At 42.2% G+C, this 25,621-nt stretch overlaps 1 long non-coding RNA gene across 2 annotated transcripts in view; it reads left to right on the forward strand.

Moving 5' to 3' along the window:
- The first annotated feature begins 8,772 nt into the window (after window positions 1-8,772).
- LOC307192507 overlaps window positions 8,773-25,621 on the forward strand; it is a 46,817-nt gene continuing 29,968 nt past the window's right edge. For both annotated transcript variants that reach the window (XR_013830081.1, XR_013830082.1), the window contains exons 1-2: window positions 8,773-8,934; window positions 10,323-10,440. This is a non-coding gene — a long non-coding RNA (uncharacterized lncRNA). The remainder of the gene's footprint in view (window positions 8,935-10,322; window positions 10,441-25,621) is intronic.

Below are 25,621 nucleotides of genomic sequence, written 5' to 3' on the forward strand. Positions count from 1 at the left end.
TTCCAGCGACCAGATGCTCTAAGTCTGCCCCACCCCTCCCAACCAGAGGGATGTTCCGTGCACACGCATTTGGCCATCTGACAAACACGTATGAGCTGCTTTTTACTCTCATTATCTCCTCAAGTCATACACATCCATCACTGCCCACTGTCCCTAGACACAAAGCGGCATTCCTAGAGGGAGGACGAGTTTTCATTACAAGAGGTCGCCACACCTCATTATACGGGGCTCATGAAAAGCGTTTCCTGCTCAACATGGAGCAGCTCTGGACCTGTGAGAACCCACCTCCTGCTTTCATCAGGAGAGCTCAGCTTGGAAATGCCAGGGCGGTTAGGTAGACAGGAGGGCTCTACAGATTTCTGTGAGCCTTTGGACTTGCCTGGGTCACTGAAAAACCATTAGCAAGGTCACCTCTCAGACAACACTGGCACCAGCCCCCCATCTCCTTGGCAAGCCCCATCCTGTAAGTATGCAAGCATAAAATTACCCAATTTGTACCCCAGAGATCCCCTCTGCATTCTTTCAGGCTGTGAGGACCTCCCCAAATCAGGGGTTTTTTTTAGTTTATTTTATTGAATAATTGATTTACAATATTGTGGTAATTTCTGCTATACAGCAAAGTGATTCAGTTATACATATACATACATTCTTTTCTTTTTTCATATTCTTTTCCATCATGGTTTATCACAGGATATTGAATATAGTTCCCTATGTTATGCAGTAGGACCTTGTTTATCCATCCTATGTATAACAGTTTGCATCTGCTAATCCCAAACTCCCCCACCGCCCTCCCCCTTGGCAACCAGAAGTCTGTTCTCTACGTCTGTGAGTCTGTTTCTGTTTCATAGATAAGTTCGTCTGTGCCATATTTTAGATTCTACACATAAGTGATCAAAACCAGTTTTATAGAAGGGTTTACCAGCTCCCAAGGTCCAGTACAGATCCAAAGGTATTAAAATCCACACCCTCCACTCCATGGCACTCCGTGAAGACATTTCAAGTCACCTTCAGGTGATTGTCTTGACAAAATCCGAGGTTTTGTGCACTGCCATGGGTACACCATTGGCTCAAATCTAGAAGCTAGGGATCCTGTACTGCTTTTTCCACCCGCTGGCTGTCTGGGCACAGATCGTTCCCTCTCTGTGTCTCAGACTCCTCAACTGTAACAGGAGGGAGCTTATGCCCTATTTCAGAGGCATTTGATGAGCACGGCAGAGGCTGTGCTAGGCCCTGGGGATACAGATATGGGAAGACAGGTGCCTGACCTCGAGGAGACTAGAGTGTGGGCTGGCTCGGGCACAGGCAGCACTTTACATGCTAGACTCGGTGTGATCAGTGCTGAGCACATCGCACGAATGACCTCATCTCCCTCAGCAACCCTACGAAGGAGGCTTGACTACCCCATTTTACCTATGGGGAAACTGAAGTTTAGAGAGAGTAAGTGGCTCATCCAACAGTGTCACATACACAGCAACTAAGAGGCAAAGCCAGGACTCAGTGCCAGGCAGGCTGAATTCAGTGACCCCCCAATCTTCAACACTTGAAGGGCCTCTCAGTCAGGTACGGCTTCCCAGAGAAGGCTCATCCTGTGATTCCCTTGCCACCTTTCAGCAAGTCTGTGAGTGGAGGCCCCTGGCAGCTTTGTAAGGTCTGACACTTATGTGCTCTGCTGTTTTCTTAGCCTCTCTGGACCTCAGCTTTCCCAGAAGCAGCTCAGAATGTCCAATATAGGAGGAGCCTCAGAAGCCATCAGGGCAAATTACTTCATTCTTAGAGATGGGGAAAACAGAGGCAGGAACATTGGAATGTCTTGGTCAAATTCTCCCCAAGAATGAGCAACAGAGCCCAGTCACGATCTCAAGCCAAGTCAGGAGTCCAACCTCATGGTCACATTCTTCTCCACTACACATCTCAGGCTTTGCATTATCCTTTTTTTTTTAAAGATTGATTGATTGATTGATTGATTTTTGGCTGCATCGGGTCTTAGTTGTGGCGCGTAGGATCTTCGTTGAGACGCTCAGACTTCTCTCTAGCTGTGGCGGCGGGTTTTCTCCTCCTCTAGTTGTGGCACACTGGCTCCAGGGTGCGTGGGCTCTGTAGTTGTGGCACGCAGGCTTAGTTGCCCCCCGGCATGTGGGATCCTAGTTCCCTGACCAGGGATCAAACCCCAGTGCCCCGCATTGGAAGGCGGATTCTCTACCACTGGACCACCAGGGAAGTCCTCGTATTATTATCATATTTTTTGGCTGCATTGCGTCTTTGTCGCTGCTCGCAGGCTTTCTCTAGTTGTGGTGCGCGGGCTTCTCGTTGTGGTGGCTTCTCTTGTTGCAGAGCATGGGCTCTAGGCACACGGGCTTCAGTAGTTGTGGCGCACGGGCTTAGTTGCTCTGAGGCATGTGGCATCTTCCCGGACCAAGGCTCGAACCCGTGTGCCCTGCGCTTGGCAGACGGATTCTTAACCACTGCGCCACCAGGGAAGCCCTCCCCGTGTTATCTTTTAGTGCAGGAGGAAATTAGGGCCTAGGTGAAGGAACCAGCTTAACCAAAGTCTCCCAACCAGAAAGTAGCAAAGTGAAGACTGGAAACCATTTATTGTTGACAGGAACATGGAAACCAGGTGAGAGCGTGGCGTTTGGAATTGGGTGTGGACCTTCCTAGTTCTGGGAGCTTAGGCAATTGACCTGACACCTGCAAATGGGAACAATTACAACGGCACCCTCATCAGACTAAGTGACACACACAATGGGTTGAGCACAGTGCCTGACATACAGCAACCCTTACAAATATCTACTGAGCAGCTACTATTCCAAGTGCTTTTATCCTTCTTTACAACCTACTGGGTAGGTCTTACTTTTTATTTTATTTTTTTGCGGTATGCGGGCCTCTCACTGCTGTGGCCTCTCCCGTTGCGGAGCACAGGCTCCGGACGCGCAGGCTCAGTGGCCATGGCCCACAGGCCCAGCCGCTCCGCGGCACGCGGGATCCTCCCGGACCAGGGCACGAACCCGCGTCCCCCGCATCAGCAGGCGGACTCCCAACCACTGCGCCACCAGGGAAGCCCTTTTCAGATGAGCGTGTTGTAGTAAGTCACTCGCCCCAATTGCTCAGCTTTAACTGGTGAGGGCAGGATTCACACCCGTGCAGTCCGGCTCCAGACGTCCAACAGTCTTCTATGCCAAGCTCTTCTGCCTGCACCCCCTTTGAGTGTTGTCGTAAAACAAGCCTCAGGAAGGCACAGTAGGCAGTCTTTCCATCATATAACAAGGTTGTCCTTTGAAACGAAGCCATGGGGGTGAGCAGGGAAAGAAGCCATGGTGGGTGGGTGATTCAGTGCAGGGAGACCAGAAGCTGCATCTCGGGGCTGACGGAGGACTGAATATAACCTAGCAGGACCCTATGGGGCCTTCTGGGGACAGACCCCTCCCCCATGTCCTCTGCTTTAGCTCCTCCCTGAAGTACCTAGATAATGGTATCTGATGCACATCTCCTGAGTTTATCCGATGCTAAACCACCACCAAATGGAAGAAATTAACTACTTGATGACCATGAGCACGTAGCCCCCAGACCTACTGGTGCCTAAGGATTGGTAATGTTAACCCCTGTGACACCGCCCTGTTACCTCACCATGAACCAATCCAAGAACTGTGCACACACATACCCTAGGATGCCCCTCCCTCACCTGGCCTTTAAAAAGGCCTTGCTGAAACCCGTATGGGAGTTGGGGGATTTTGAGCGTGGGCCACCTGTTCTTGTACTGGCAGCTTACCATAAAGCTTCACTTTATTGAAAGACCAGCTTGGGTGTAAGGGAAGTTTCAACCCAGGCACAAGGTTAGTTTCAAAGGCTAGGTAATAAATCTATCTTGCTTTATTTTCTCTTTTTGCACAGAAGCTGGTAATCTAGAACCTATGTGTGAACAACTTTATATATGAATATTTTTGGTACTTGGTTTACTTGGGCTGGTAGGATACATTATATTGAAGTTCCTTGAATACTGTAGATATCCCCCTAATGTGTATGAATGACTGAGGCTTTGTAAATTAGGGACGTTTGTGTGAATAAAGTTATTTGATGGGGTCAAAGAAGCCAGATGTGACTGGAAAAAATAATTCTTTTTTTGGCTTTATTGGCTTGACTGCACGCGGGCAAGCAGACCCAAGTTTGGTTCGGTAACATGAATGCATCTCTGCCCGGGGGTCTCAGCAGCCCAGAAGGCCTGTGAGAGAAGGCCTGGCTCCTCATCCCGTAATCTACCACTGGATGAACCTGCTCTCAAAAGAGCGAGTTGGGTGACCAACACGGCCAGTGCCTGGGAGGGCCCCGCTTTTTCAGATCCCACAGAAGCAAGTGTTACTGGAATGGAAGGGCTGTGTCCAGACTGGACCCCAGCGCAGAGGCAGGCGGGGTTAGGAGGGGTCTGTACCCTTCACCGTAAGTGACAGCTGTGTGCTCTGAAGCCACAGGACCAGTGTCATTTAGAGCAACAGAGCTTGTCCACCCCATTGCATTATTTTTCTTCCTCCTGGTGGTTTTTCCCATCTTTGGAGCTGGATTATGTTACAGCTGATCTTCCAGTTCATTCCATTGTCGTGGCTGATTTGCTTGGCTTTCGCTCAGCCATGTGCTTTAGAGAACTGATAGAGATCTAGAGGAAGGTTTTCTCTTTTTTGGTTGAAACACACTTGCATCACTTTCCCTAAAGTGGAAGAAAGGGGTATAGATGTTAGGTTTGCACTTTTCTGACTCCATTTCTCCCTCTGGTTTCCTTCCCAGGAATGAAAGGCATCCACTTGAGTACCTGTTCTCTCAACTCCATCACAGGGCATGCACGAGCACAGCCCAAACAGCCACTTGTCCGGGATGGGCAGAGGGACAGGGACACTGGAGATCACCTGAACCACATGGGACTTTGAACCAGATAAACCCCCAGGGCTGCTGCCAATGCTAAGATGCTATGCTTTCCACAGCATCACCTGAAGTGGGTAAGTCGGGATGAGTATCCCTCCTGGGGGTGAGGAATTTGTCAAGAATAATACTTAAGTCCTATAACTGTACATATAACCACTGGTCCCCTACAGTAATCATATGTGGTAGGTACTAGCATTATTCCTATTATAGGGCAGAGGAGCTGAGTCACAGAGAGGTTGAGTGACTGATCCAAGGTGACACAGGTAGTTTATAGCAGACCTAGGATCTGAGCCCAGGCAGACAGACTCCAGAATCTGTGTTCCTAAACTCCAACCAGTATAGCCTCTATAACCCGGTCCAAAGAGATAAAATACGGAGTCATGGCTTAGAATTTAGCCTGTGATCTTAACAACAAACCGCAGTGGGTTTAGAGCTCAGAGTCGACTGGTCTGGTCTGCACACTGCACTGAATGGCCATCGCCCTTCCCAGTCTCCCCACCCCTCCACGGTGTACCCTTCCCATTCCCACCAAAGCCCGTGCTGTCTCTTGCTTCCAGACCTTTGAGCCCTGCTGTCCTTCAGCTTGGTACAGACACACCACCCCCTACGCCTGGATCACCCCTACTCACCCTTCAAGACTGAACGTAAGCCTCCCTGCCACCTTGACTTTCCAAATCTGACATTTGTGCCCCTCCTGCACACACACGTATCAAACCCAGCACCCCAATCTCTGCACATATCACAGTAATGCTGGGTGGGAATAAGCATATCCTGTCCCTCTCCCAGACTGTCAGCTCCAAGAGGGAAGAGATGAGCTCTCTACTCGGCATCTCGATAACTTTTTAGTGACAGGAATTTGAGGGGTGGGGTGACTTGCAGCTGCCCCCGGTATACCCCAGACAGAGAATTTGTAGTTCCTTCAGTCCCTCTAGGGTATCATGCTGTCCCTCACCACTGGGCCTTTGTACATGCTTTGCCCATGGCCTCCTTTTCAATCTACTCTCTTGTCCCCTAGCTGGGTCATGTTGCCTTGTTTGAAGCTCTCATCAACATATGTACTTTTCCTTTAAAGACATTGTTCCCAAGGTGTGATCCCTGGACCCCTGGGAGGTCCTTTAGATCCTTTCAGGGAGTTTGTGAGATCAAAACTGTTTTTATAAATCATCAATCATCAATAGAGTACCCTGAAACGAATACAAGGTAACATGTCAATTTTATCTCAATTAAAAAAAAGTACAAAGCAAATCATAGTAGGTGCTCAATAAATATTCAGAAAATGAGTGACCCCAAGCCCTACTGATGGGTCTGAGGGTCAATGTGCATGCCCGAGACAAACCCCGCCTCGCCAAGGGCAGCTCCGAGTGGGGCCTCTGGGAAGGGGCTGTGGAAGACTTCTCCTGGGGGAGACACGGGAGGAGAAAGAACGGAGGCAACGCATCCCCTGGCGCCGGGTACCCACTGGGCAGCATCTTTGGGCCCAACCTGGTGCTCTAAACGTGCAACTTCCCCCTTGGCTCTGCATTTTCCCCATTTCTCGCAAGTGCATCTGGAATACATTAGAAAGGGGTCAGGCTGGTTTGGAAAATGTTTGGGTAACTCTGGATGTGGGAGGTGGAGCTGGAAACCTGTGGGGAAGAACATGACCCCCAGACAGAGTTCAGAGTTGTGGCTGGAGAGCTGCTCGCCTGCCAGCCCCGGACGAGCGCCCAGGCCTCCCGCACTCAGGCCCTATCCATCTGGAGGCCTCTGGCTCCACCTTCATCCCTCAGAGACCCCCTTTCAGACTGGCTGTGTAAGGAGACATCCCTCTGTGCACCCCTCCTCATCCCCCCATATCCTTCTCCTGTTGCTTCTCCCGACCCAAACCACAAACTCAGCCCAGGCCCCGCTCCATGAATAGCGATGGTCATGATGGTAATTGGGACCCATAAATCATTTCCCATCTGTGGAGCCCTCATGTCCCAGGTGAAGAGCTTCACGCACGTTCTCTCCCGTTTTATCCTTTGAATAAACACTCCAATCATATGTACTCCTGTTCCCACGTCGCAGATAAGGACACTGTGGGGCAGGAAGTTGACCCAGCTCTCTCGGGGTCATAACGCTGAAACTCAAACCCAGAGCTGCCCAGCACCAAAAGTTTGTTTCATACCCTCCACAGCACACCAATATCCCAGGAACGTAAAAGACTCGCCTGGAAGCCAATTCCTTTTCTCCCAAATCAAGGAGATGCCAAAGCGGCTAAGAGGAGGAGCTTGGAAGCAGAAGGAAACCTCTTATCCATGGCACCTGGTAACCTGTAACAACTAGCTCGTTTTATTGATAAATTAGCCTCCCCTGCCCTCAGCTGTAGCTCCCAAGTCAAATCTCCGCCACCTGCCGCGTTAACGGGCTTTGAGCAGCTACCAGGGACTTAAAACCCGCTTCCTCAGCCCACCCCAGCCCTCAGAAGATGGGAGCGCTTCAGGGAAGTTAATTTTCTCAAAACAACTCTTCTCTTGGACTATCCCTGAGAAATCCAGGGCTAACGTTGAACTCGGGGTATGCAGTGGAGACCAGAGACCCAGGGCTCTGCAGAGCAGAGAAGAGGCTGGCCAGGGGCACTTCCTTGCTCACAGCTCGTGGTCAAAGGACAGCACAGCCCTCCAGCGGGTGGCAGTGCTAAAAAGGGCACAGGACGGAAACCTGGGAAGGGCCACATCTGCCGTCCACTTCACTCCAACTTTTCCTCGGTCTAGACCCACGCTGTCCCATGCTGCAGCCACGAGCCACCTGTGACCCCAGGAACACGGCTAGTCTGAATCCCTGTGTCCTGGCTGAGATACACTCCTGACCTCGAAGACTTAACACCAGAGAAATGTGAGTTATCTCAATAATGATGTTTACGTTGATTTCACGTAGAAATGATAAATCTTTCTGGTATATTGGGTTAAATATATAATCAGAATTAATTTCACCTCTTTTGCTGTTTCTAATGGGCTATCAGACAATTGTAAATTACACAGGGGCTTGGCGTTATATTTCTATCTGACAGCACCGCCCTGGGGTTTCCTTCCCTCCCGCTCAAGCCCCGCCCATCCAGTTACCAGAAGCCCCTTCCTCCCTTTGAAGCCTGCCCCTCCCTTGCTCCAGATTCCCCAGAGCTCCCCATTACAGGTCATATCAAGCCTAAGCCACTCTCCCCAGCTTTCCGGGCCACCTGGTTCATTGACTGACCCCGTCCTGACCCCGGAAGCTGTCTCCATCTTCCTTTCATCCCCTCTGCGTCCTGGCACACTGCCGCTGCCGGGGCCCCAGGAAGAGACCCACCCTCCCCCGGCCCCGCTCCTTCTGGTCTTTTGCCTTCTGAAGTTTGCAGGTAATTGCTCCTTCTCTCCTCTTTAATGAGCTCCTGGCTCCTGGGCTGCAGGGAACACGGGCCTGGGCTTTGCCCTCCGTCCAGAGCCAGTTGCTGCCCAGCCTCACCCAGATCACCCTAGCGCAGATGCCCAATAGGTATGGGCCCACCGAGCCCAGCCTCTCCCTCTGAGCTGCGCCCCCGTGGGGCACTGACACTGGGCAGAGCCACAGCCACTGGGCGCTCCCTGCTCCCACTGTTCCTCCCCGCCCCGGGAGCTCTTCTGCTGGAGAGGATCTCCCTGACTTCCCTTCCTGCGAAACATCCTGCTCCGCCACCTGCAGAAGCCCCCTCTCACCACCCCAGGCTTCCCTGCCATCACCTCAACCAAGTGTGTACTTCTGCTCTTAGAACTCCCAAAGCGCTTACCTCGGGGGCAGAAAGAAGGCCCCGTGGTCTGCAGTCCTCACTGAGGACGTTGATACTCACCAAGCACATTCACCTGTGGTCTTTAATTCCTGCAGCAATTCCACGTGGTGGCAATCATGCCCGTTTAACGATGAAGAAGTCCAGGCTCAAGAGCGATGGAGGAACGTTCTCAGCATCCCCTGGAGGCAGGCTCTGAAGCCAAGAAGTCGACCTCTGAACTTCCATGCTCTTTAGTGTTGAAAGAAGACCACAGACGGAGCAAGGTTTGAATCCCGCTTTATCATTTTCAAAGTCTGTGACTGTGCAAGCTTCTTTTTTTTTTTAAAGTTAATCCCAAACTCCTAATTTATCCCCCCTTTCCCTTTGGTAACCATAAGTTTGTTCGCTATGTCTGTGAGTCTGTTTCTGTTTTGTAAATGAGTTCATTTGTATCATATTTTAGATTCCACATTTATGTGATAACATGGAATTACTGTCTTTCTCTGTCTGACTTACTTCACTTAGTATGATAATCTCTAGGTCCATGCATGTTGCTGAAAATGACATTATTTCATTCTTTTTTTAAGGCTGAGTAGTATTCTGTTGTGTATATACCACATCTTTATCCATTCATCAGTTGATGGACATTTAGGTTGCTTCCATGTCTTGAATATTGTAAATAGTGCAGTTATGAGCATTGGGGTGTATGTATCTTTTCAAATTAGAGTTTTCTCCGGATATATGCCCAAGAGTGGGATTGCTATATCATATGGTAACTGTATTCTTAGTTTATTAAGGAAACTCCATTCTGTTCTCCATAGTGGCTGCACAAATTTACATTCCCAACAACAGTGTAGGAGGGTTCCTTCTTCTCCACACCCATCCAGCATTTATTATTTGTAGATTTTTTGATGATGGACATTCTGACTAGTGTCAGATGATACATCTTTATAGTTGTGATTTGCCTTTCTCTAATAATTAACGATGTTGAACACCTTTTCCATGTACCTATTGGCGATCTATGTGTCTTTTTTAGAGAAAAGTCTATTTAGGTCTTCTGCTCTTTTTTTTTTTTTTTTTTTTTTGCAATACGCGGGCCTCTCACTGTTGTGGCCTCTCCCGTTGCGGAGCACAGGCTCTGGACGCGCAGGCTCAGCGGCCATGGCTTATGGGCCCAGCCGCTCTGTGTCACGTGGTATCCTCCCGGACCGGGGCACGAACCCGTGTCCCCTGCATCGGCAGGTGGACTCCCAACCACTGTGCCACCAGGGAAGCCCCTGCTCATTTTTTGATTGGGTTGTTTTTTTGTTATTGAGTTGTGTGAGCTGTTTGTATTTTTTGGAAATTAAGCCCTTGTCATTTGCATTGTTTGCAAATACTTTCTTCCATTCCACAGCTTGTTTTTTTGTTTTATTTATGGTTTCCTTTGCTGTGCAAAAGCTTATAAATTTGATTAGGTCTGTGTAAGCTTCTTAATCCCTCGGTGCCTCACTCAGTTTCCTCATTTGTAAAATGCCAGGGATCATCTCAGAGTTGTCATGGGGATTAAGTGAGTTGGTGCAGGGTTTGCATTTAAAGCAGTGCCTAAGGGTGCCATATAGTAAGTTCTCAATAAACGGGAGCTGTTGATATTAATAAGTATTTAATAAGTACCCAATCTTCTCTCCACTAGGCTGTAAGCTCCTGGAGTATGAGAGATGTGCCCTGGACCATACTTGGCCTCCCAGCCCTAGTCTCCAGTGAGGGTCTTGAAAGTGCTGTGATGATGACAGCAAGACAGGGGGATCCAGGTAAGTGCAGATTTTGTGAACTAAATGTTTGCGGCCTCCACAAAATTTCTATTGAAATCCTAACGCCCAGTGTGTTGGTATTTGGGAGCTACAGCTGAGGGCACAGGAGGCTAAATTTGAAACAGGAGCTGGTTGTTAAAGGTAATCATGTGCCATGGACAAGACGTTTTCCTCTGCTTTCAAGCTCCTTCTCTAGCTGCTTTTGCAACTCCTTGGTTTGGGACAAAAGGAATTGGCTTCTAGATGGATTCTTTAGGTTCCTGGGATATCTGTGTGCTGCGGATGGTATTGAAGCAAACTTTGGTGCTGGGGAAAATGTAGGACAAATGTTCTATTGAGTTTGACACCAGCTGGAATTAGACATTTGTTTTTAAGAAATGCAATATTCGTATGTTTAAGTGCAGTTTGTGATTCTAACTTTTGGCTAGCAGAATAAATAATGTGGAGGTTTGAACAGCCCAGCTTTATGGAACAAATAAGCAAAAGGGGAAGCAAAGGCCAATATTTGTAAGAGTGGTTCCAAGTAACCTGTTCTTCACATGCAATGCCATATTAAATCTTAAATCCTACTGAATAGTATTATACCTGGTTCTATAGACAAGGACACTTACGACTCAGAGGCTTTGTTGGTGACACAGATCACTCAGCAGTAGCTGTGTAGTCAGGATTCAAATCCAAGTCTGTTGGCTCCAGTGTCCACGTTTCCTTCCACTGGCCCAGGTGGCAGAGTGACTAATGGGGGACTTAGTCTGAAGGTCAGCTCTGTTATACGTGATAAAATAGCCCATACAGTCTGCCCATGTTCATAGGTTCTTCATCAAACTTTTCCCCATAGAACAGGAGGAAAAAACCACATCTAACGTCACCTCAATTACCATCTACTGAAAACAGCAATAAATCACACTCATATTTGTATGTACTATAGTCTTAAAAATGTACATAAAAGCTAAAAGTAAAAAAAAAATCCAAAAAGGATAAGTGTTAATGAGGAATTCCATTCACAGAAAGCTAAAAACGGCAACAACAAACGCCTATTTTAGGGTTGCAAGTGGTTATGAAATCTCTGGTTGCTATAGGACATGAAAATGATGATTTACAGTATACCAAAACTTATACAACACTGGCTTGCAGAAAAGAAAAATTATTTTCTCTGAAATGATTGGGTGTCACAAACCTGAGTTTACTTGTGTAGTTTGAAGTTGCATTCAGATGATGGAAAACACTGATCTGGTGCTGTGAAGAGGGACTTGTTGGTAGTTATTTGGTTTTGTGTTTTTAACTGAAGTATAGTTGATTTACAATGTTATGTTAGTGTCCGGTGTACAGTAAAGTGATTCAGTTATGCATTTATATATATATATATTTTTTTTCTTCCTATTCTTTTCCATTGTAGATTATAACAATATATTGAATATAGTTCCCCGTGCTATACAATAGGACTTGTTGTTTATCTATTTTATTTATAGTAGTTTATACCTGCTAATCCCAAACCCCTAATTTATCCCTCCCCAGCCCTTTTCCCCTTTGGTAACCATAAGTTAGTTTTTTATGTCTATGAGTCTGTTTTGGCTTTGTAAATAAGTTCATTTGTATCATACTTTAGATTCTACATAAAAGTGATATTATATGGAATTTGTCTCTGACTTACTTCACCTAGTATGATCATCTCTCGTCCATCCATGTTGCCGCAGATGGCATGATTTCATTCTTTTTTATGGCTGAGTAGTATTCCATTGTGTGGAGCAAGAGCATGGGATATCTTTCCATTTCTTTAAATCATCCTCTGTTGTCTTTATCAATGCTTCATAGTTCTCAGCATATGTCTTTCACCTCCTTTTTCAGGTTTATTCCTAAGCATTTCATTCTTTTTGATGTGATTTTAAAAGTGATTGTTTTTGACTTTCCCTTCCCTTTCATTGTTAGCATAAAGAAATGCAACAGATTTCTGTATGTTAATCTTATATCCTGCTACATTGCTGAACCTGATTTTCAGTTCTAGTAGTTTTTGTGTGGCATCTTTAGGATTTTCTAACATAGTATCACATTATCTATGCATAATGACAAATTTACCTCTTCCCTTCCAATGTGGATACGTTTTCTTTCTTTCTCTCACCTGATTGCTGTGACTAGGACTTCCAATACTATGTTGAGTAGAAGTGGTGAGGGTGGGCTTCCTTGTCTTGCTCTAGATTTTAGCAGGAAGATTTTAAACATTTCACTGTTGAGTATTATGTTGGCTGTAAGGTTGTCCTAAATAGCTTTTATTACGTTGAGATATGTTCCCTGTATACCCACTTTCGTAAGAGGGTTTTTTTTTTTTATCATGAATGGATGTTGAATTTTGTCAGATGCTTTTTCTGCTTCTATTGAGATGATCGTGTGGTTTTGTCATTGCATTTGTTGGTGTGGTGTATCAAATTGATTGATTTGCATATGTTGAATGATCCTTGTGACCCTGGGATGAATCCACCTTGATTATAGTGTATGATCTTTTTTTTTTTTTTTTTAACATCTTTATTGGGGTATAATTGCTTTACAATGGTGTGTTAGTTTCTGCTTTATAACAAAGTGAATCAGTCATACATAAACATATGTTCCCATATGTCTTCCCTCTTGCGTCTCCCTCCCTCCCACCCTCCCTATCCCACCCCTCCTAGCTGTCACAAAGCACCGAGCCAATATCCCTGTGCCATGCGGCTGCTTCCCACTAGCTATCTACCTTACTGCGTTTGTTACTGTGTATATGCCCATGACTCTCTCTCGCCCTGTCACAGCTCACCCTTCCCCCTCCCGATAACCTCAAGTCCGTTCTCTAAGAGGTCTGCATCTTTATTCCTGCTTTACCCCTAGGTTCTTCATGACATTTTTTTCTTAAATTCCATATATATGTGTTAGCATACGGTATTTGTCTTTTTCTTTCTGACTTACTTCACTCTGTATGACAGACTCTAGGTCTATCCACCTCATTACAAATAGCTCAATTTCGTTTCTTTTTATGGCTGAGTATGATCTTTTTTATGTGTTGTTGGATTCAGTTTGCTAATGTTTTGTTGAGAATTTTTGCATCTATATTCATCAAAGATATGGTCAGTGATTTTCTATTTTGGTATTGTCTTTGTCGGGTTTTGGCATCAGGGTGATGGTGGCTTCATAGAACGACTTTGGGGGTATTCCCTCCTCTTCAGTCTTTCGGAAAAGTTTGAGAAGGATTGATATACATTCTTTTTGCATGTTTGGCAGAATTCCCCAGTGAAGCCATCTAGTCCTGGACTTTTGTTTCCAGGGAGTTTTTTAAATTACAGGTTCTATTTCACTTCTAGTGATCAATTTGTTCAGAATATCTATTTCTTCTTGATTCAGTTTTGGTGGGCTGTACGTTTTAGAAACTTGTCCATTTCTTACAGGTTGTCCAATTTGTTGCAATATATTTGTTTTTTTTTAATTCCTTGTTTTTATTTTACTTTTTAAAATTTTTATTTTACATTGGAGTGTAGTTGATTAACAATGTTGTGTTAGTTTCTGGTGTACAGCAAAGTGATTCAGTTAAACATATACAGGTATCTATTCTTTTTCAAATTCTGTTCCTGTTTAGGTTATTACAGAGTATTGAACAGAATTCCCTGTGCTGTATGGTAGGTAGGTCCTTGTTGGTTACGTTTTTAAAATATAGCAGTGTGTTCATGTCAATCCCAATCTCCCAATCTATCCCTCCTCCCACCCCATCCTTCTCCCCTCTGGTAACCATAAGTTCATTTTCTAAGTCTGTGAGTCTGTTTCTGTTCTGTAAATAAGTTCATTTGTATCATTATTTTTAGATTCCACATGTAAGCAATATATAATAATTGTCTTTCTCTGTCTGATTTACTTCACTTAGTATAAGAATTTCCAGGTCCATCCATGTTGCTGCAAATAACATTATTTCATTCCTTTTAATGGCTGAATTATATTCCATTGAATATATGTACCACATCTTCTTTATTCATTCATCTGTCAATGGACATTTAGTTTGCTTCCATGTCTTGGCTATTGTAAACAGTGCTGCAGTGAACACTGGGGTGCATGTATCCTTTTGAACCATGTTTTTCTCTGGACGTATGCCCAGGAGTGAGATTGCTGGATCATATGGTAGCTCTATTATTTCTTTCTTAAGGAACTTCCATACTGTTCTCCATAGTGGCTGTATCAATTTACATTCCCACCAACAGTGTAAGGAGGGTTCCCTTTTCTCCACACCCTTTCCAGCATTTGTTGTTTGTAGATTTTCTGATGATGCCCATTCTAACTGGTGTGAGGTGATACTTCATTGTGGTTTTGATTTGCATTTCTCTAATAATTAGCGACGTTGAGCATCTTTTCATGTGTCTCTTGGCCATCTGTATGTCTTCTTTGGAGAAATGTCTATTTAGGTCTTCTGCCCATTTTCTTACTGTGTTGCTTGTTTTTTTGATATTGAGCTGCATGAGCTGTTTGTAAGTTTTAGAGATTAATCCCTTTATAGTCTCATCGTTTGGAAATATTTTCTCCCATTCTGAGGTTGTATTTTCATTTTGCTTATGGTCTCCTTTGCTGTGCAAAAGGATTTGAGTTTAATTAGGTCCCATTTGTTTATCTTTGTTTTTTATTTCCATTACTCTAGGAGATGGATTGAAAAAGATATTGCTGCGATTTATGTCAAAGAGTGTTCCTCTAAGAGTTTTATAGTATCTGGTCTTACATTTAGGTTTTTATGTTTGTGTATGGGGTTAAAGAATGTTCTAACTTCATTTTTTAACATGTAGCTGTTCAGTGTTCCCAGCACTATTTATTGAACAGACTGTCTTTTCTCCATTGTATAGTCTTGCCTCCTGTGTCATAGATTAATTGCCCAAAGGTGGGTGGGTTTATTTCTGAGCTTTCTATCTGGTTCCATTGATCCATATGTCTATTTTTGTGCCAGTACCATATGGTTTTGATGACTGTAGCTTTATAGTATAGTCTGAAGTCAGGGCACCTGATTCCTCTAGCTCTGTTTTTCTTTCTCAAGATTTCTTTGGCTATTCAGGGTCTCTTTTGTCTCCACACAAGTTAAAAATTTTTTTGTTCTAGTTCTGTGAAAAATGCCATTGGTAATTTGATAGGGATTGCACTGAATCTGTAGATTGCCTTGGGTAGTACAGTCATTTTGACAATATTGATTCTTCCAATCCAAGAACACAGTATATCTTTCCAAATGTTTGCGTCATCTTTGATTTCTTTCATCAGTGTCTTATAGTTTTCTGAGTACAGTTCTTTTACCTCCTTGGGTAGGTTTATTCCAAGTACTTTATTATTTTTGATGTGATGATAAATGAAATTGTTTCCTTAATTTCCCTTTCTGACCTTTTATTGTTAGTGTATAGAAATGCAACAGATTTCTGTGTGTTAATTTTGTATCCTACAACTTTACTGAAATCATTGATGAGCTCTAGTAGTTTCCTGGTAGTGTCTTTAGAATTTTCTTTGTATAGTATCATGTCATCTGCAAACAGTGATTGGATTCCTTTTAGTTCTTTTTCTTCTCTGATTGCCGTGGCTAGGACTGCCAAGACTATGTTGAATAAAAGTGGTGACAATGGACATCTTTGCCTTGTTCCTGATCTTAGAGGGAATGCTTTAACGTTTCACTGTTGAGCATGAGGTTAGCTGTGGGTTTGTTGTACATGGCCTTTATTATGTTGAGGTAGGTTCCCTCTATGCCCACTTTCTGGAGAGTTTTTTTATCATAAATGGGTGTTGAATTTTGTGAAAAGCTTTTTCTGCATCTATTGAGATGATCATATGGTTTTTATTCTTCAGTTTGTTAGTATGGTGTATCACATTGAGTGATTTGCATGTATTGAAAAGTCCTTGCATCCCTGGGATAAATCCCACTTGATTGTGGTGTATGATCCTTTTAATGTATTGTTGGATTGGGTTTGCTAGTATTTTGTTGAGGGTGTTTGCATCTGTGTTCATCAGTGATATTGGCCTGTAATTTTCTTTTTTGTGGTATCTTTGTCTGGTTTTGTTATCAGCCTGAGGGTGGCCTCATAGAATAAGATTGGGAGTGTTTCTTCATCTGCAATTTTTTTGAATATGTCCTGAAGGATTAGTGTTAAGTTTTCTCTAAATGTTTGATAGAATTTGCCTGTGAAGCCATCTGGCCCTGGACTTTTTCTTGGGAGTATTTAAATCACAGATTCAATTTCATTACTTGTGATTGGTCTGTTCATATTTTCTATTTCTTCCTGTTTCACTCTTGGGAGATTGTACCCTTCTAAGAATTTGTGCATTTCTTCTAGTTGTCCATTTTATTGGCATATAGTTGCATAGTTGCTTGTAGTAGTGTCTTATGAACCTTTGTATTTCTATGGTGTCTGTTGTAACTACTCCTTTTTCATTTCTAATTTTACTGATTTGATCCCTCTCCCTTTTTTCTCTTGATGACTCTGGCTAAAGGTTTATCAATTTTGTTTATCTTTTCTTATTTCTGCTCTGATCTTTATGATTTCTTTACTTTCTTTGGGTTTTGTTTGTTCTTTTTTCTCTAGTTGCTTTAGGTGTAAGGTTAGGTTGTTCATTTGAGATTTTTCTTGTTTCCTGAGGTAAGAGTGTATTGCTATAAACTTCCCACTTAAAACTACTTTTGCTGTGCCCCATAGATTTTGGATTGTCGTGCTTTTGTTGGATCATTTGTCTCTAGGTATATTTTGATTTCCTCTGATTTCTTCAGTGATCCTTCAGTTGCTTAGTAGCATATTGTTTATCCTCCATGTGTTTGTATTATTTACAGTTTTATTTTTCTTATTAGTCATCCATTTTATATACATCAGTGTATACATGTCAATCCCAATCTCCCAATTCATCATACCCCAATCCCCACCACCCGCCGCTTTCCCCTCTTGGTGTCCATATGTTTTTTCTCTACTTCTGTGTCTCAATTTCTGCTCTGCAAACCGGTTCATCTGTACCACTTTCTAGGTTCCACGTATATGCGTTAATATACAATATTTGTTTTCCTCCTTCTGACTTCCTTCACTCTGTATGACACTCTCTAGATGCATCCACATCTCTACAAATGACCCAATTTAGTTCCTGTTTATGGCTGAGTAATATCCCATTGTATATGTGTACCACATCTTCTTTCATCTGTCAATGGGCATTTAGGTTGATTCCATGACATGGCTATTGTAAATAGTGCTGCAGTGAACACTGGGGTGCATGTGTTTTTTTGAATTATGGTTTTCTCTGGGTATATGCCCAGTAGTGGAATTGCTGGGTGATATGATAATTCTATTTTTAGTTCTTTAAGGAACCTCCATACTGTTCTCCATAGTGGCTATAGCAATTTAAATTCCCACCAGCAGTGCAGGAGGGTTCCCTTTTCACCACACCCCCTCCAGCATTTCTTGTTTTTAGATTTTCTGATGATGCCCATTCTAACTGGTGTGAGGTGATACCTCATGGTAGTTTTGATTTGCATTTCTATAATAATTAGTGATGTTGAGCAGCTTTTCATGTGCTTCTTGGCTATCAGTATGTCTTCTTAGGAGAAATGTCTATTTAGGTCTTCTGACCACTTTTTGATTGGGTTGTTTATTTTTTTTTTAATATTGAGCTGCATGAGCTGTTTATATATTTCGGAGATTAATGCTTTGTCTGATGATTCATTTGCAAATACTTTCTCCCATTCTGAGGGTTGTCTTTTCATCTTATTTATGGTTTCCTTTTCTGTGCAAAAGCTTTTAAGTTTGATTAGGTCCCACTTGTGTATTTTTGTTTTTATTTCCATTACTCTAGGAGGTGGGTCAAAAAAGATCTTGCTGTGATTTATGTCAAAGAGTGTTCTTCCTATGTTTTCCTCTAAGAGTTTTATAGTGTCCGGTCTTACATTTAGGTCTCTAATCCATTTGGAGTTTATTTTTGTGTATGATGTTAGGGCGTGTTCTGATTTCATTCTTTTACATGTAGCTGTCCAGTTTTCCCAGCACCACTTATTGAAGAGACTGTCTTTTCTCCATTGTATATCCTTGCCTCTTTTGTCATAATTAGTTGACCATAGGTGCATGGGTTTATCTCTGGGCTTTCTATCCTGTTCCATTGATCTCTATTTCTGTTTTTGTGCCAGTAGCATATTGTCTTACTACTGTAGTTCTGTAGTATAGTGTGAAGTCAGGGAGTCTGATTCCTCCAGCTCCGTTTTTTTCCCTCAAGACTGCTTTGGCTATGCGGGATCTTTTGTGTCTCCATACAAATTTTAAGACTTTTTGTTCGAGTTCTGTAAAAAATGCCATTGGTAATTTGATGGGGATTGCAATGAATCTATAGATTGCTTTGGGTATTATAGTCATTTTCACAATATTGATTCTCTCAATCCAAGAACATGGTATATCTCTCCATCTGTTGGTATCATCTGTAATTTCTTTCATCAGTGTCTTATACTTTTCTGCGTATAGGTCTTTTGTCTCCCTAGGTAGTTTATTCCTGGGTATTTTATTCTTTTTGTTGCAGTGGTAAATGGGAGTGTTTCCTTAATTTCTCTTTCAGATTTTTCATCATTAGTGTATAGGAATGCAAGAGATTTCTGTACATTAATTTTGTATCCTGCAACTTTACCGAATTCACTGATTAGCTCTAGTAGCTTTCTGGTGAGATATTTAGGATTCTCTGTGTGTAGTATCATGTCATTTGCAAACAGTGACAGTTTTACTTCTTCTTTTCCAATTTGTATTCCTTTTATTTCTTTTTCTTCTCTGATTTCCGTGGCTAGGATTTCCAAAACTATGTTGAATAGTAGTGGCGAGAGTGGACATCCTTGTCTTATTCCTGATCTTAGAGGAAATGCTTTCAGTTTTTCACCATTGAGAATGATGTTTGCTGTGGGTTTGTCATATATGGCCTTTATTATGTCGATGTAGGTTCCCTCTATGCCCACTTTCTGGAGAGTTTTTATCATAAATGGGTGTCGAATTTTCAAAAGCTTTTTTTGCATCTATTGAGATGATCATGTGATTTTTATTCTTCAATTTGTTAATATGGTGTATCACAGTGACTGATTTGCATATATTGAAGAATCCTTGCATCTCTGGGATAAATCCCACTTGATCGTGTTGTATGATCCTTTTAATGTGTTGTTGGATTGTGTTTGCTAGTATTTTGTTGAGGATTTTTGCATCTATATTTATCAGTGAAAAGGGTCTGTAATTTTCTTTTTTTGTACTATCTTTGTCTGGTTTTGGTATCAGGGTGATGGTGGCCTCATAGAATGAGGTTGGGAGTTTTCCTTCCTTTGCAATTTTTTGGAAGAGTTTAAGAAGGATTGGTGTTAGCTCCTCTCTAAATGTTTGATAGAATTCACCTGTAAAGCCATCTGGTCCTGGACTTTGGTTTGTTGGAAGATGTTTAATCCCAGTTTCAATTTCATTACTTGTGATTGGTCTGTTCATATGTTCAATTTCTTCCTGGTTGTCCATTTTATTGGCATAGAGTTGCTTGTAGTAGTCTCTTAGGATGCTTTGTATTTCTGCGGTGTCTGTTGTAACTTCTCCTTTTTCATTTCTAATTTTGTTGATTGAGTCCTCTCCCTCTTTTTCTTGATGAGTATGGCTAATGGTTTATCAATTTGTTTATCTTCTCAAAGAACCAGCTTTTAGTTTTATTGATCTGTGCTATTGTTTCTCTTCTTTGTGTTTCATTTATTTCTGCTCTGATCTTTATGACTTCTTTCCTTCTGCTAACTTTGGGTTTTGTTTGTTCTTCTTTCTCTAGTTCCTTTAGGTGTAACGTTAATTTGTTTATTTGAGATTTTTCTTGTTTCTTGAGGTAGGCTTGTATAGCTATAAACTTCCCTCTTAGAGCTGCTTTTGCTGCATCCCATAGGTTTTGCATTGTCGTGTATTCATTGTCATTTGACTCTAGGTATTTTTTGATTTCCTCTTTGATTTCTTCAGTGATATCTTGGTTATTTAGTAACGTATTGTTTAGCCTCCATGCGTTTGTGTTTTTTATGTTTTTTCCCTGTAATTCATTTCTAATCTCATAGCATTGTGGTCAGAAAAGATGCATGATATGATTTCAATTTTCTTAAATTTACTGAGGCTTGATTTGTGACCCAAGATGTGATCTATCCTGGAGAATGTTCCATGCACACTTGAGAAGAAAGTGTAATCTGCTGTTTTTGGATGGAATGTCCTATAAATATCAATTAAATCTCTCTGGTCTGTTGTGTCATTTAATGCTTATGTTTCCTTATTAATTTTTTGTTTGGATGATCTGTCCATTGGTGTAAGTGAGGTGTTAAAGTCCCCCACTATTGTGTTACTGTCGATTTCCTCTTTTAGAGCTGTTAGAAGTTGCCTTATGTATTGAGGTGCTCCTATGTTGGGTGCATATGTATTTATAATTGTTATATCTTCTTCTTGGATTGATCATTACATAGTGTCCTTTCTTGTCTCTTGTAACATTCTTTATTTTACAGTCTATTTTGTCTGATATGAGTATTGCTACTCCAGCTTTCTATTGATTTCCATTTGCATGGAATATCTTTTTCCATCCCCTCACTTTCAGTCTGTATGTGTCCCTAGGTCTGAAATGGGTCTCTTTTAGACAGCATATATATGGGTCTTGTTTTTGTATCCATTCAGCAAGCCTGCGTCTTTTGGTTGGAGCATTTAATCCATTGATTTTTAAGGTAATTATTGATATATATGTTCCAATTACCATTTTCTTAATTGTTTTGGGTTTTTGTAGATCCTTTTCTTGTGTTTCCCACTTAGAGAAGTTCCTTTAGCATTTGTTGTAGAGCTGGTTTGGTGGTGCTGAATTCTCTTAATTTTTGCTTGTCTGTAAAGCTTTTGATTTCTCCGTTGAATCTGAATGAGATCCTTCCTGGGTAGAGTAATCTTGGTTGTAGGTTCTTCCCTTTCATCACTTTAAGTATAACATGCCACTCCCTTCTGGCTTGTAGAGTTTCTGCCAAGAAATTAGCTGTTAACCTTATGGAAGTTCTCTTGTATGTTATTTGTCGTTTTTCCCTTGCTGGTTTCAATAATTTTTCTTTGTCTTTAATTTTTGCCAGTTTGTTTACCATGTGTCTCGGAATGTTTCTCCTTGGGTTTATCCTGTATGGGACTCGCTGCACTTCCTGGACTTGGGTGGCTATTTCCTTTCCCATGTTAGGGAAGTTTTTGACTATAATCTCTTCAAATATTTTCTCGGGTCCTTTCTCTCTCTCTTCTCCTTCTGGGACCCCTATAATGCGAATGTTGTTGCATTTAATGTTGTCCCCGAGGTCTCTTAGGCCGTCTTCATTTCTTTTCATTCTTTTTTCTTTATTCTGTTCCACAGCAGTGAATTCCACCATTCTGTTTCCAGGTCACTTATCCGTTCTTCTGCCTCAGTTATTCTGCTATTGATTCCTTCTAGTGTAGTTTTTATTTCAGTTCTTGTATTGTTCATCTCTGTTTGTTTGTTCTTTAATTCTTCTAGGTCTTTTTTAAACATTTCTTGCCTCTTCTCAATCTTTGCCTCCATTCTTTTTCTGAGGTCCTGGATCATCTTCACTATCATTATTCTGAATTCTTTTTCCGGAAAATTGCCTATCTCCATTTCATTTAGTTGTTTTTCTGAGGTTTTATCTTGTTCCTTCATCTGGTACATAGCCCTCTGCCTTTTCATCTTGTCTGTCTTTCTGTGAATGTGGTTTTTGTTCCACAGGCTGCAGGATTGTAGTTCTTCTTGCTTCTGCTGTCTGCCCTCTGGTGGATGAGGCTATCTAAGAGGCTTGTGCAAGTTTCCTGATGGGAGGGACTGGTGGTGGGTAGAGTTGGATGTTGCTCTGGTGGGCAGAGCTCAGTAAAACTTTAATCCACTTGTCTGCTGATGGGTGGGGCTGGGGTCCCTCCCTGTTGGTTGTTTGGCCTGAGGCGACCCAACACTGGAGGCTACCTGGGCTCTTTTGTGGAGCTAATGGCAGACTCTGGGAGGGCTCACGCCAAAGAGTACTTCCCAGAACTTCTGCTGCCAGTGTCCTTGTCCCTGTGGTGAGCCACATCTTACCCCTGCCTCTGCAGGAGATCCTCCAACACTAGCAGGTAGGTCTGGTTCAGTCTCCTATGGGGTCACTGCTCCTTCCCCTGGGTCCTGAGGCACACACTACTTTGTGTATGCCCTCCAAGAGTGGAGTCTGTTTAACTCAGTCCTGCCGAAGTCCTGCAATCAAATCGTGCTAGCCTTCAAAGTCTGATTCTCTAGGAATTTCTCCTCCCCTTTCCAGACCCCCAGTCTGGGAAGCCTGACGTGTGGCTCCGAACCTTCACTCCAGTGGGTGGACTTCTGTGGTATAAGTATTCTCTAGTTTGTGAGTCACCCAACCAGCAGTTATTGGGTTTCATGTTATTGCGATAGCTCCCCTCCTACCATCTCATTGCAACTTCTCCTTGTCTTTGCATGTGGGGTATCTTTTTCGGTGAGTTCCAGTGTCTTCCTGTCGATGAATGTTCAGCAGTTAGTTGTGATTCCAGTGTTGTCGAAAGAGGGAGTGAGAGCATGTCCTTCTACTCTACCATCTTGAACCAATCTCCCCTACAGTTTTTTTCTGGTTGTTGATTTCTAATCTCATAGTGTTGTGGTTGGAAATGGTGCTTGATGTGATTTCAGTTTTCTTAAATTTGCTAAGGCTTTCTTTGTGGCCTAGCACGTGATCTATCTTGGAGAATGTTGCACTTGAAAAGAATGTGCATTCTGCTGCTTTCAGACAGAATGCTCTATAAATATTATCTAAGTCCATCTGGTCTAATGTGTCATCTAAGACCTGTGTTTCCTCATTGATTTTCTGTCTTGGCGATCTGTCTGTTGATATAAGTTGGTTGTTATAATCCCCCAATATTGTGTTACTGTCAATTTCTTCTTTTATATCTGTTAACATTTGCCTTCTATATTGAGTTGCTTCTGTGTTGGGTACCTATATTTACAATTCTTATATCTTGGATTGATCCCTTGATTATTATGTAGTGTCCTTCTTTGTCTCTTGTAACAGTCTTTATTTTAAAGTCTATTTTTTCTGATATAAGTATTGCTACTCTAGCTTTCTTTTGATTTCCATTTGCGTGGAATACCTTTTTCCAACCTGTCACTTTCAGTCTGTATATGTCTCTCTATCTGAAGTGGGTCTGTTTTAGAAAGTGTATATATGCTTCCTGTTTTTGTATCCATCTAGCCAGTCTTTGTCTTTTGGTTGGAGCAATTAATCTGTTTACATTTAAGGTAATTATCAATATGTATGTTCTTATTGCCATTTTGTTAATTGTTTTGGATTTGTTTTTGTAGGGTTTTTTTTCCCCTTTCCTCTTTTGTTATCTTGTGATTTGAAGATGTCCTTCAGCGCTGTGTTTGGATTCCTTTTTTCACGTGTGTCTGTACATCTATTAAAAATTTTTGGTTTGAGGTTACCATGAGGATTTGATATAGTATTCTCTCTATATACGTGATTGTCTTAAGTGGCTGATCTCTTAATTTTCAAATACATTTTAAATACTGTGCATTCGTACTCACCTTCTCTCACAATCACTGTTTTCGATATCATATTTTACATCTAATTGTTTTGTGTGTCCCTTAACGTCTTATTTTTTATATAGATGATCTTGTTACTTTTGTCTTTTAACCTCCCTACTGGATTGCGTGTGGATGATTTCCTACCTTTACTGTATCTTTGCCTTTACCAATGAGCCTTCCCATTTTGTAATTTCCTTGCTACCAGTAGTGGCCTTTTTTTCCCACCTAGAGAAATGCCTTTAACATTTGTTGTAAATATGGTTTGGTCTTGCTGAATTCTTTTAGCTGTCACTTGTTTGTAAAGCTTTTGATTTCTCTGTCAAATCTGAATGAGAGCCTTGCTGCACAGTATTCTTGGTTGTAGGTTTTTCCCTTTCATCATTTTAAATATATCATGCCACTCACTTCTGGCCTGCAGAGTTTCTGCTGAAAAATCAGCTGATAGCATTATGGGTGTTCCCTTTTATGTTATTTGTTGCTTTTCCCTCATTGCTTCTAATATAGTCTTTTTATTTTATTTTTATTTTTTTCAACTTCATTACTACGTGTCTCGCCATGTTCCTCCTTGGGTTAATCCTGTATGGGACTCTGCATTTCCTGGACTTGGACTACTTTTTCCTTTCACACATTAAGGAAGTTTTCAGCTAATCTCTCTTCAAATATTTTCACGGGCCCTTTCTCTCTCTCTTATCATTTTGGGACCCCCTATAATGTGAATCTTAGTATGTTTGATGTTATCCCAGGGGTCTCTTTTTTTTTTTGAAATTTATTTTATTTTTTTTATACAGCAGGTCATTAGTTATCTATTTTATACTAATTAGTGTATATATGTCAATCCGAATCTCCCAGTTCATCCCACCCCCACTCCCCCGCTGTCCCCCCTTGGTGTCCATACGTTTGGTCTCTACATCTGTATCTCTGTTTCTGCCTTGCAAATTGGTTCATCTGTAACATTTTTCTATATTCCACATATATGCGTTAATATACGATATTTGTTTTTCTCCTTCTGACTTCCTTCACTCTGTATGACACTCTCTAGATGCATCCACGTGTCTACAAATGACCCAATTTCGTTCCTTTTTATGGCTGAGTAATATTCCATTGTATGTATGTTCCACATCTTCTTTATTCATTTGTCTGTCGATGGGCATTTAGGTTGTTTCCGTGACCTGGCTATTGTAAATAGTGCTGTGGTGCATATTGGGGTGCATGTGTCTTTTTGAATTATGGTTTTCTCTGGGTATATGACCAGTAGTGGGATTGCTGGGTCATATGGTAATTCTGTTTTTAGTTTTTTAAGGAACCTCCATACTGTTCTCCATAGTGGCTGTATCAATTTACATTCCACCAACAGTGCAGGAGGGTTCCCTTTTCACCACACCCTCTCCAGCATTTCTTGTTTGTAGATTGTCAGATGATACCCATTCTAACTGGTGTGAGGTGGTACCTCATTGTAGTTTTGATTTGCATTTCTCTAATAATTAGTGATGTTGAACAACTTTTCATGTGCCTCTTGGTCATCTGTATGTCTTCTTTGGAGAAATGCCTGTTTAGCTCTTCTGCCCATTTTTCGATTGGGTTGTTTGTTTTTTTAATATTGAGCTGTGTGAGCTGTTTATATATTTTGGAGATC

Source organism: Stenella coeruleoalba (genome assembly GCF_951394435.1).
Source record: "Stenella coeruleoalba genome assembly, chromosome: 10".
Lineage (NCBI taxonomy): Eukaryota > Metazoa > Chordata > Mammalia > Artiodactyla > Delphinidae > Stenella > Stenella coeruleoalba.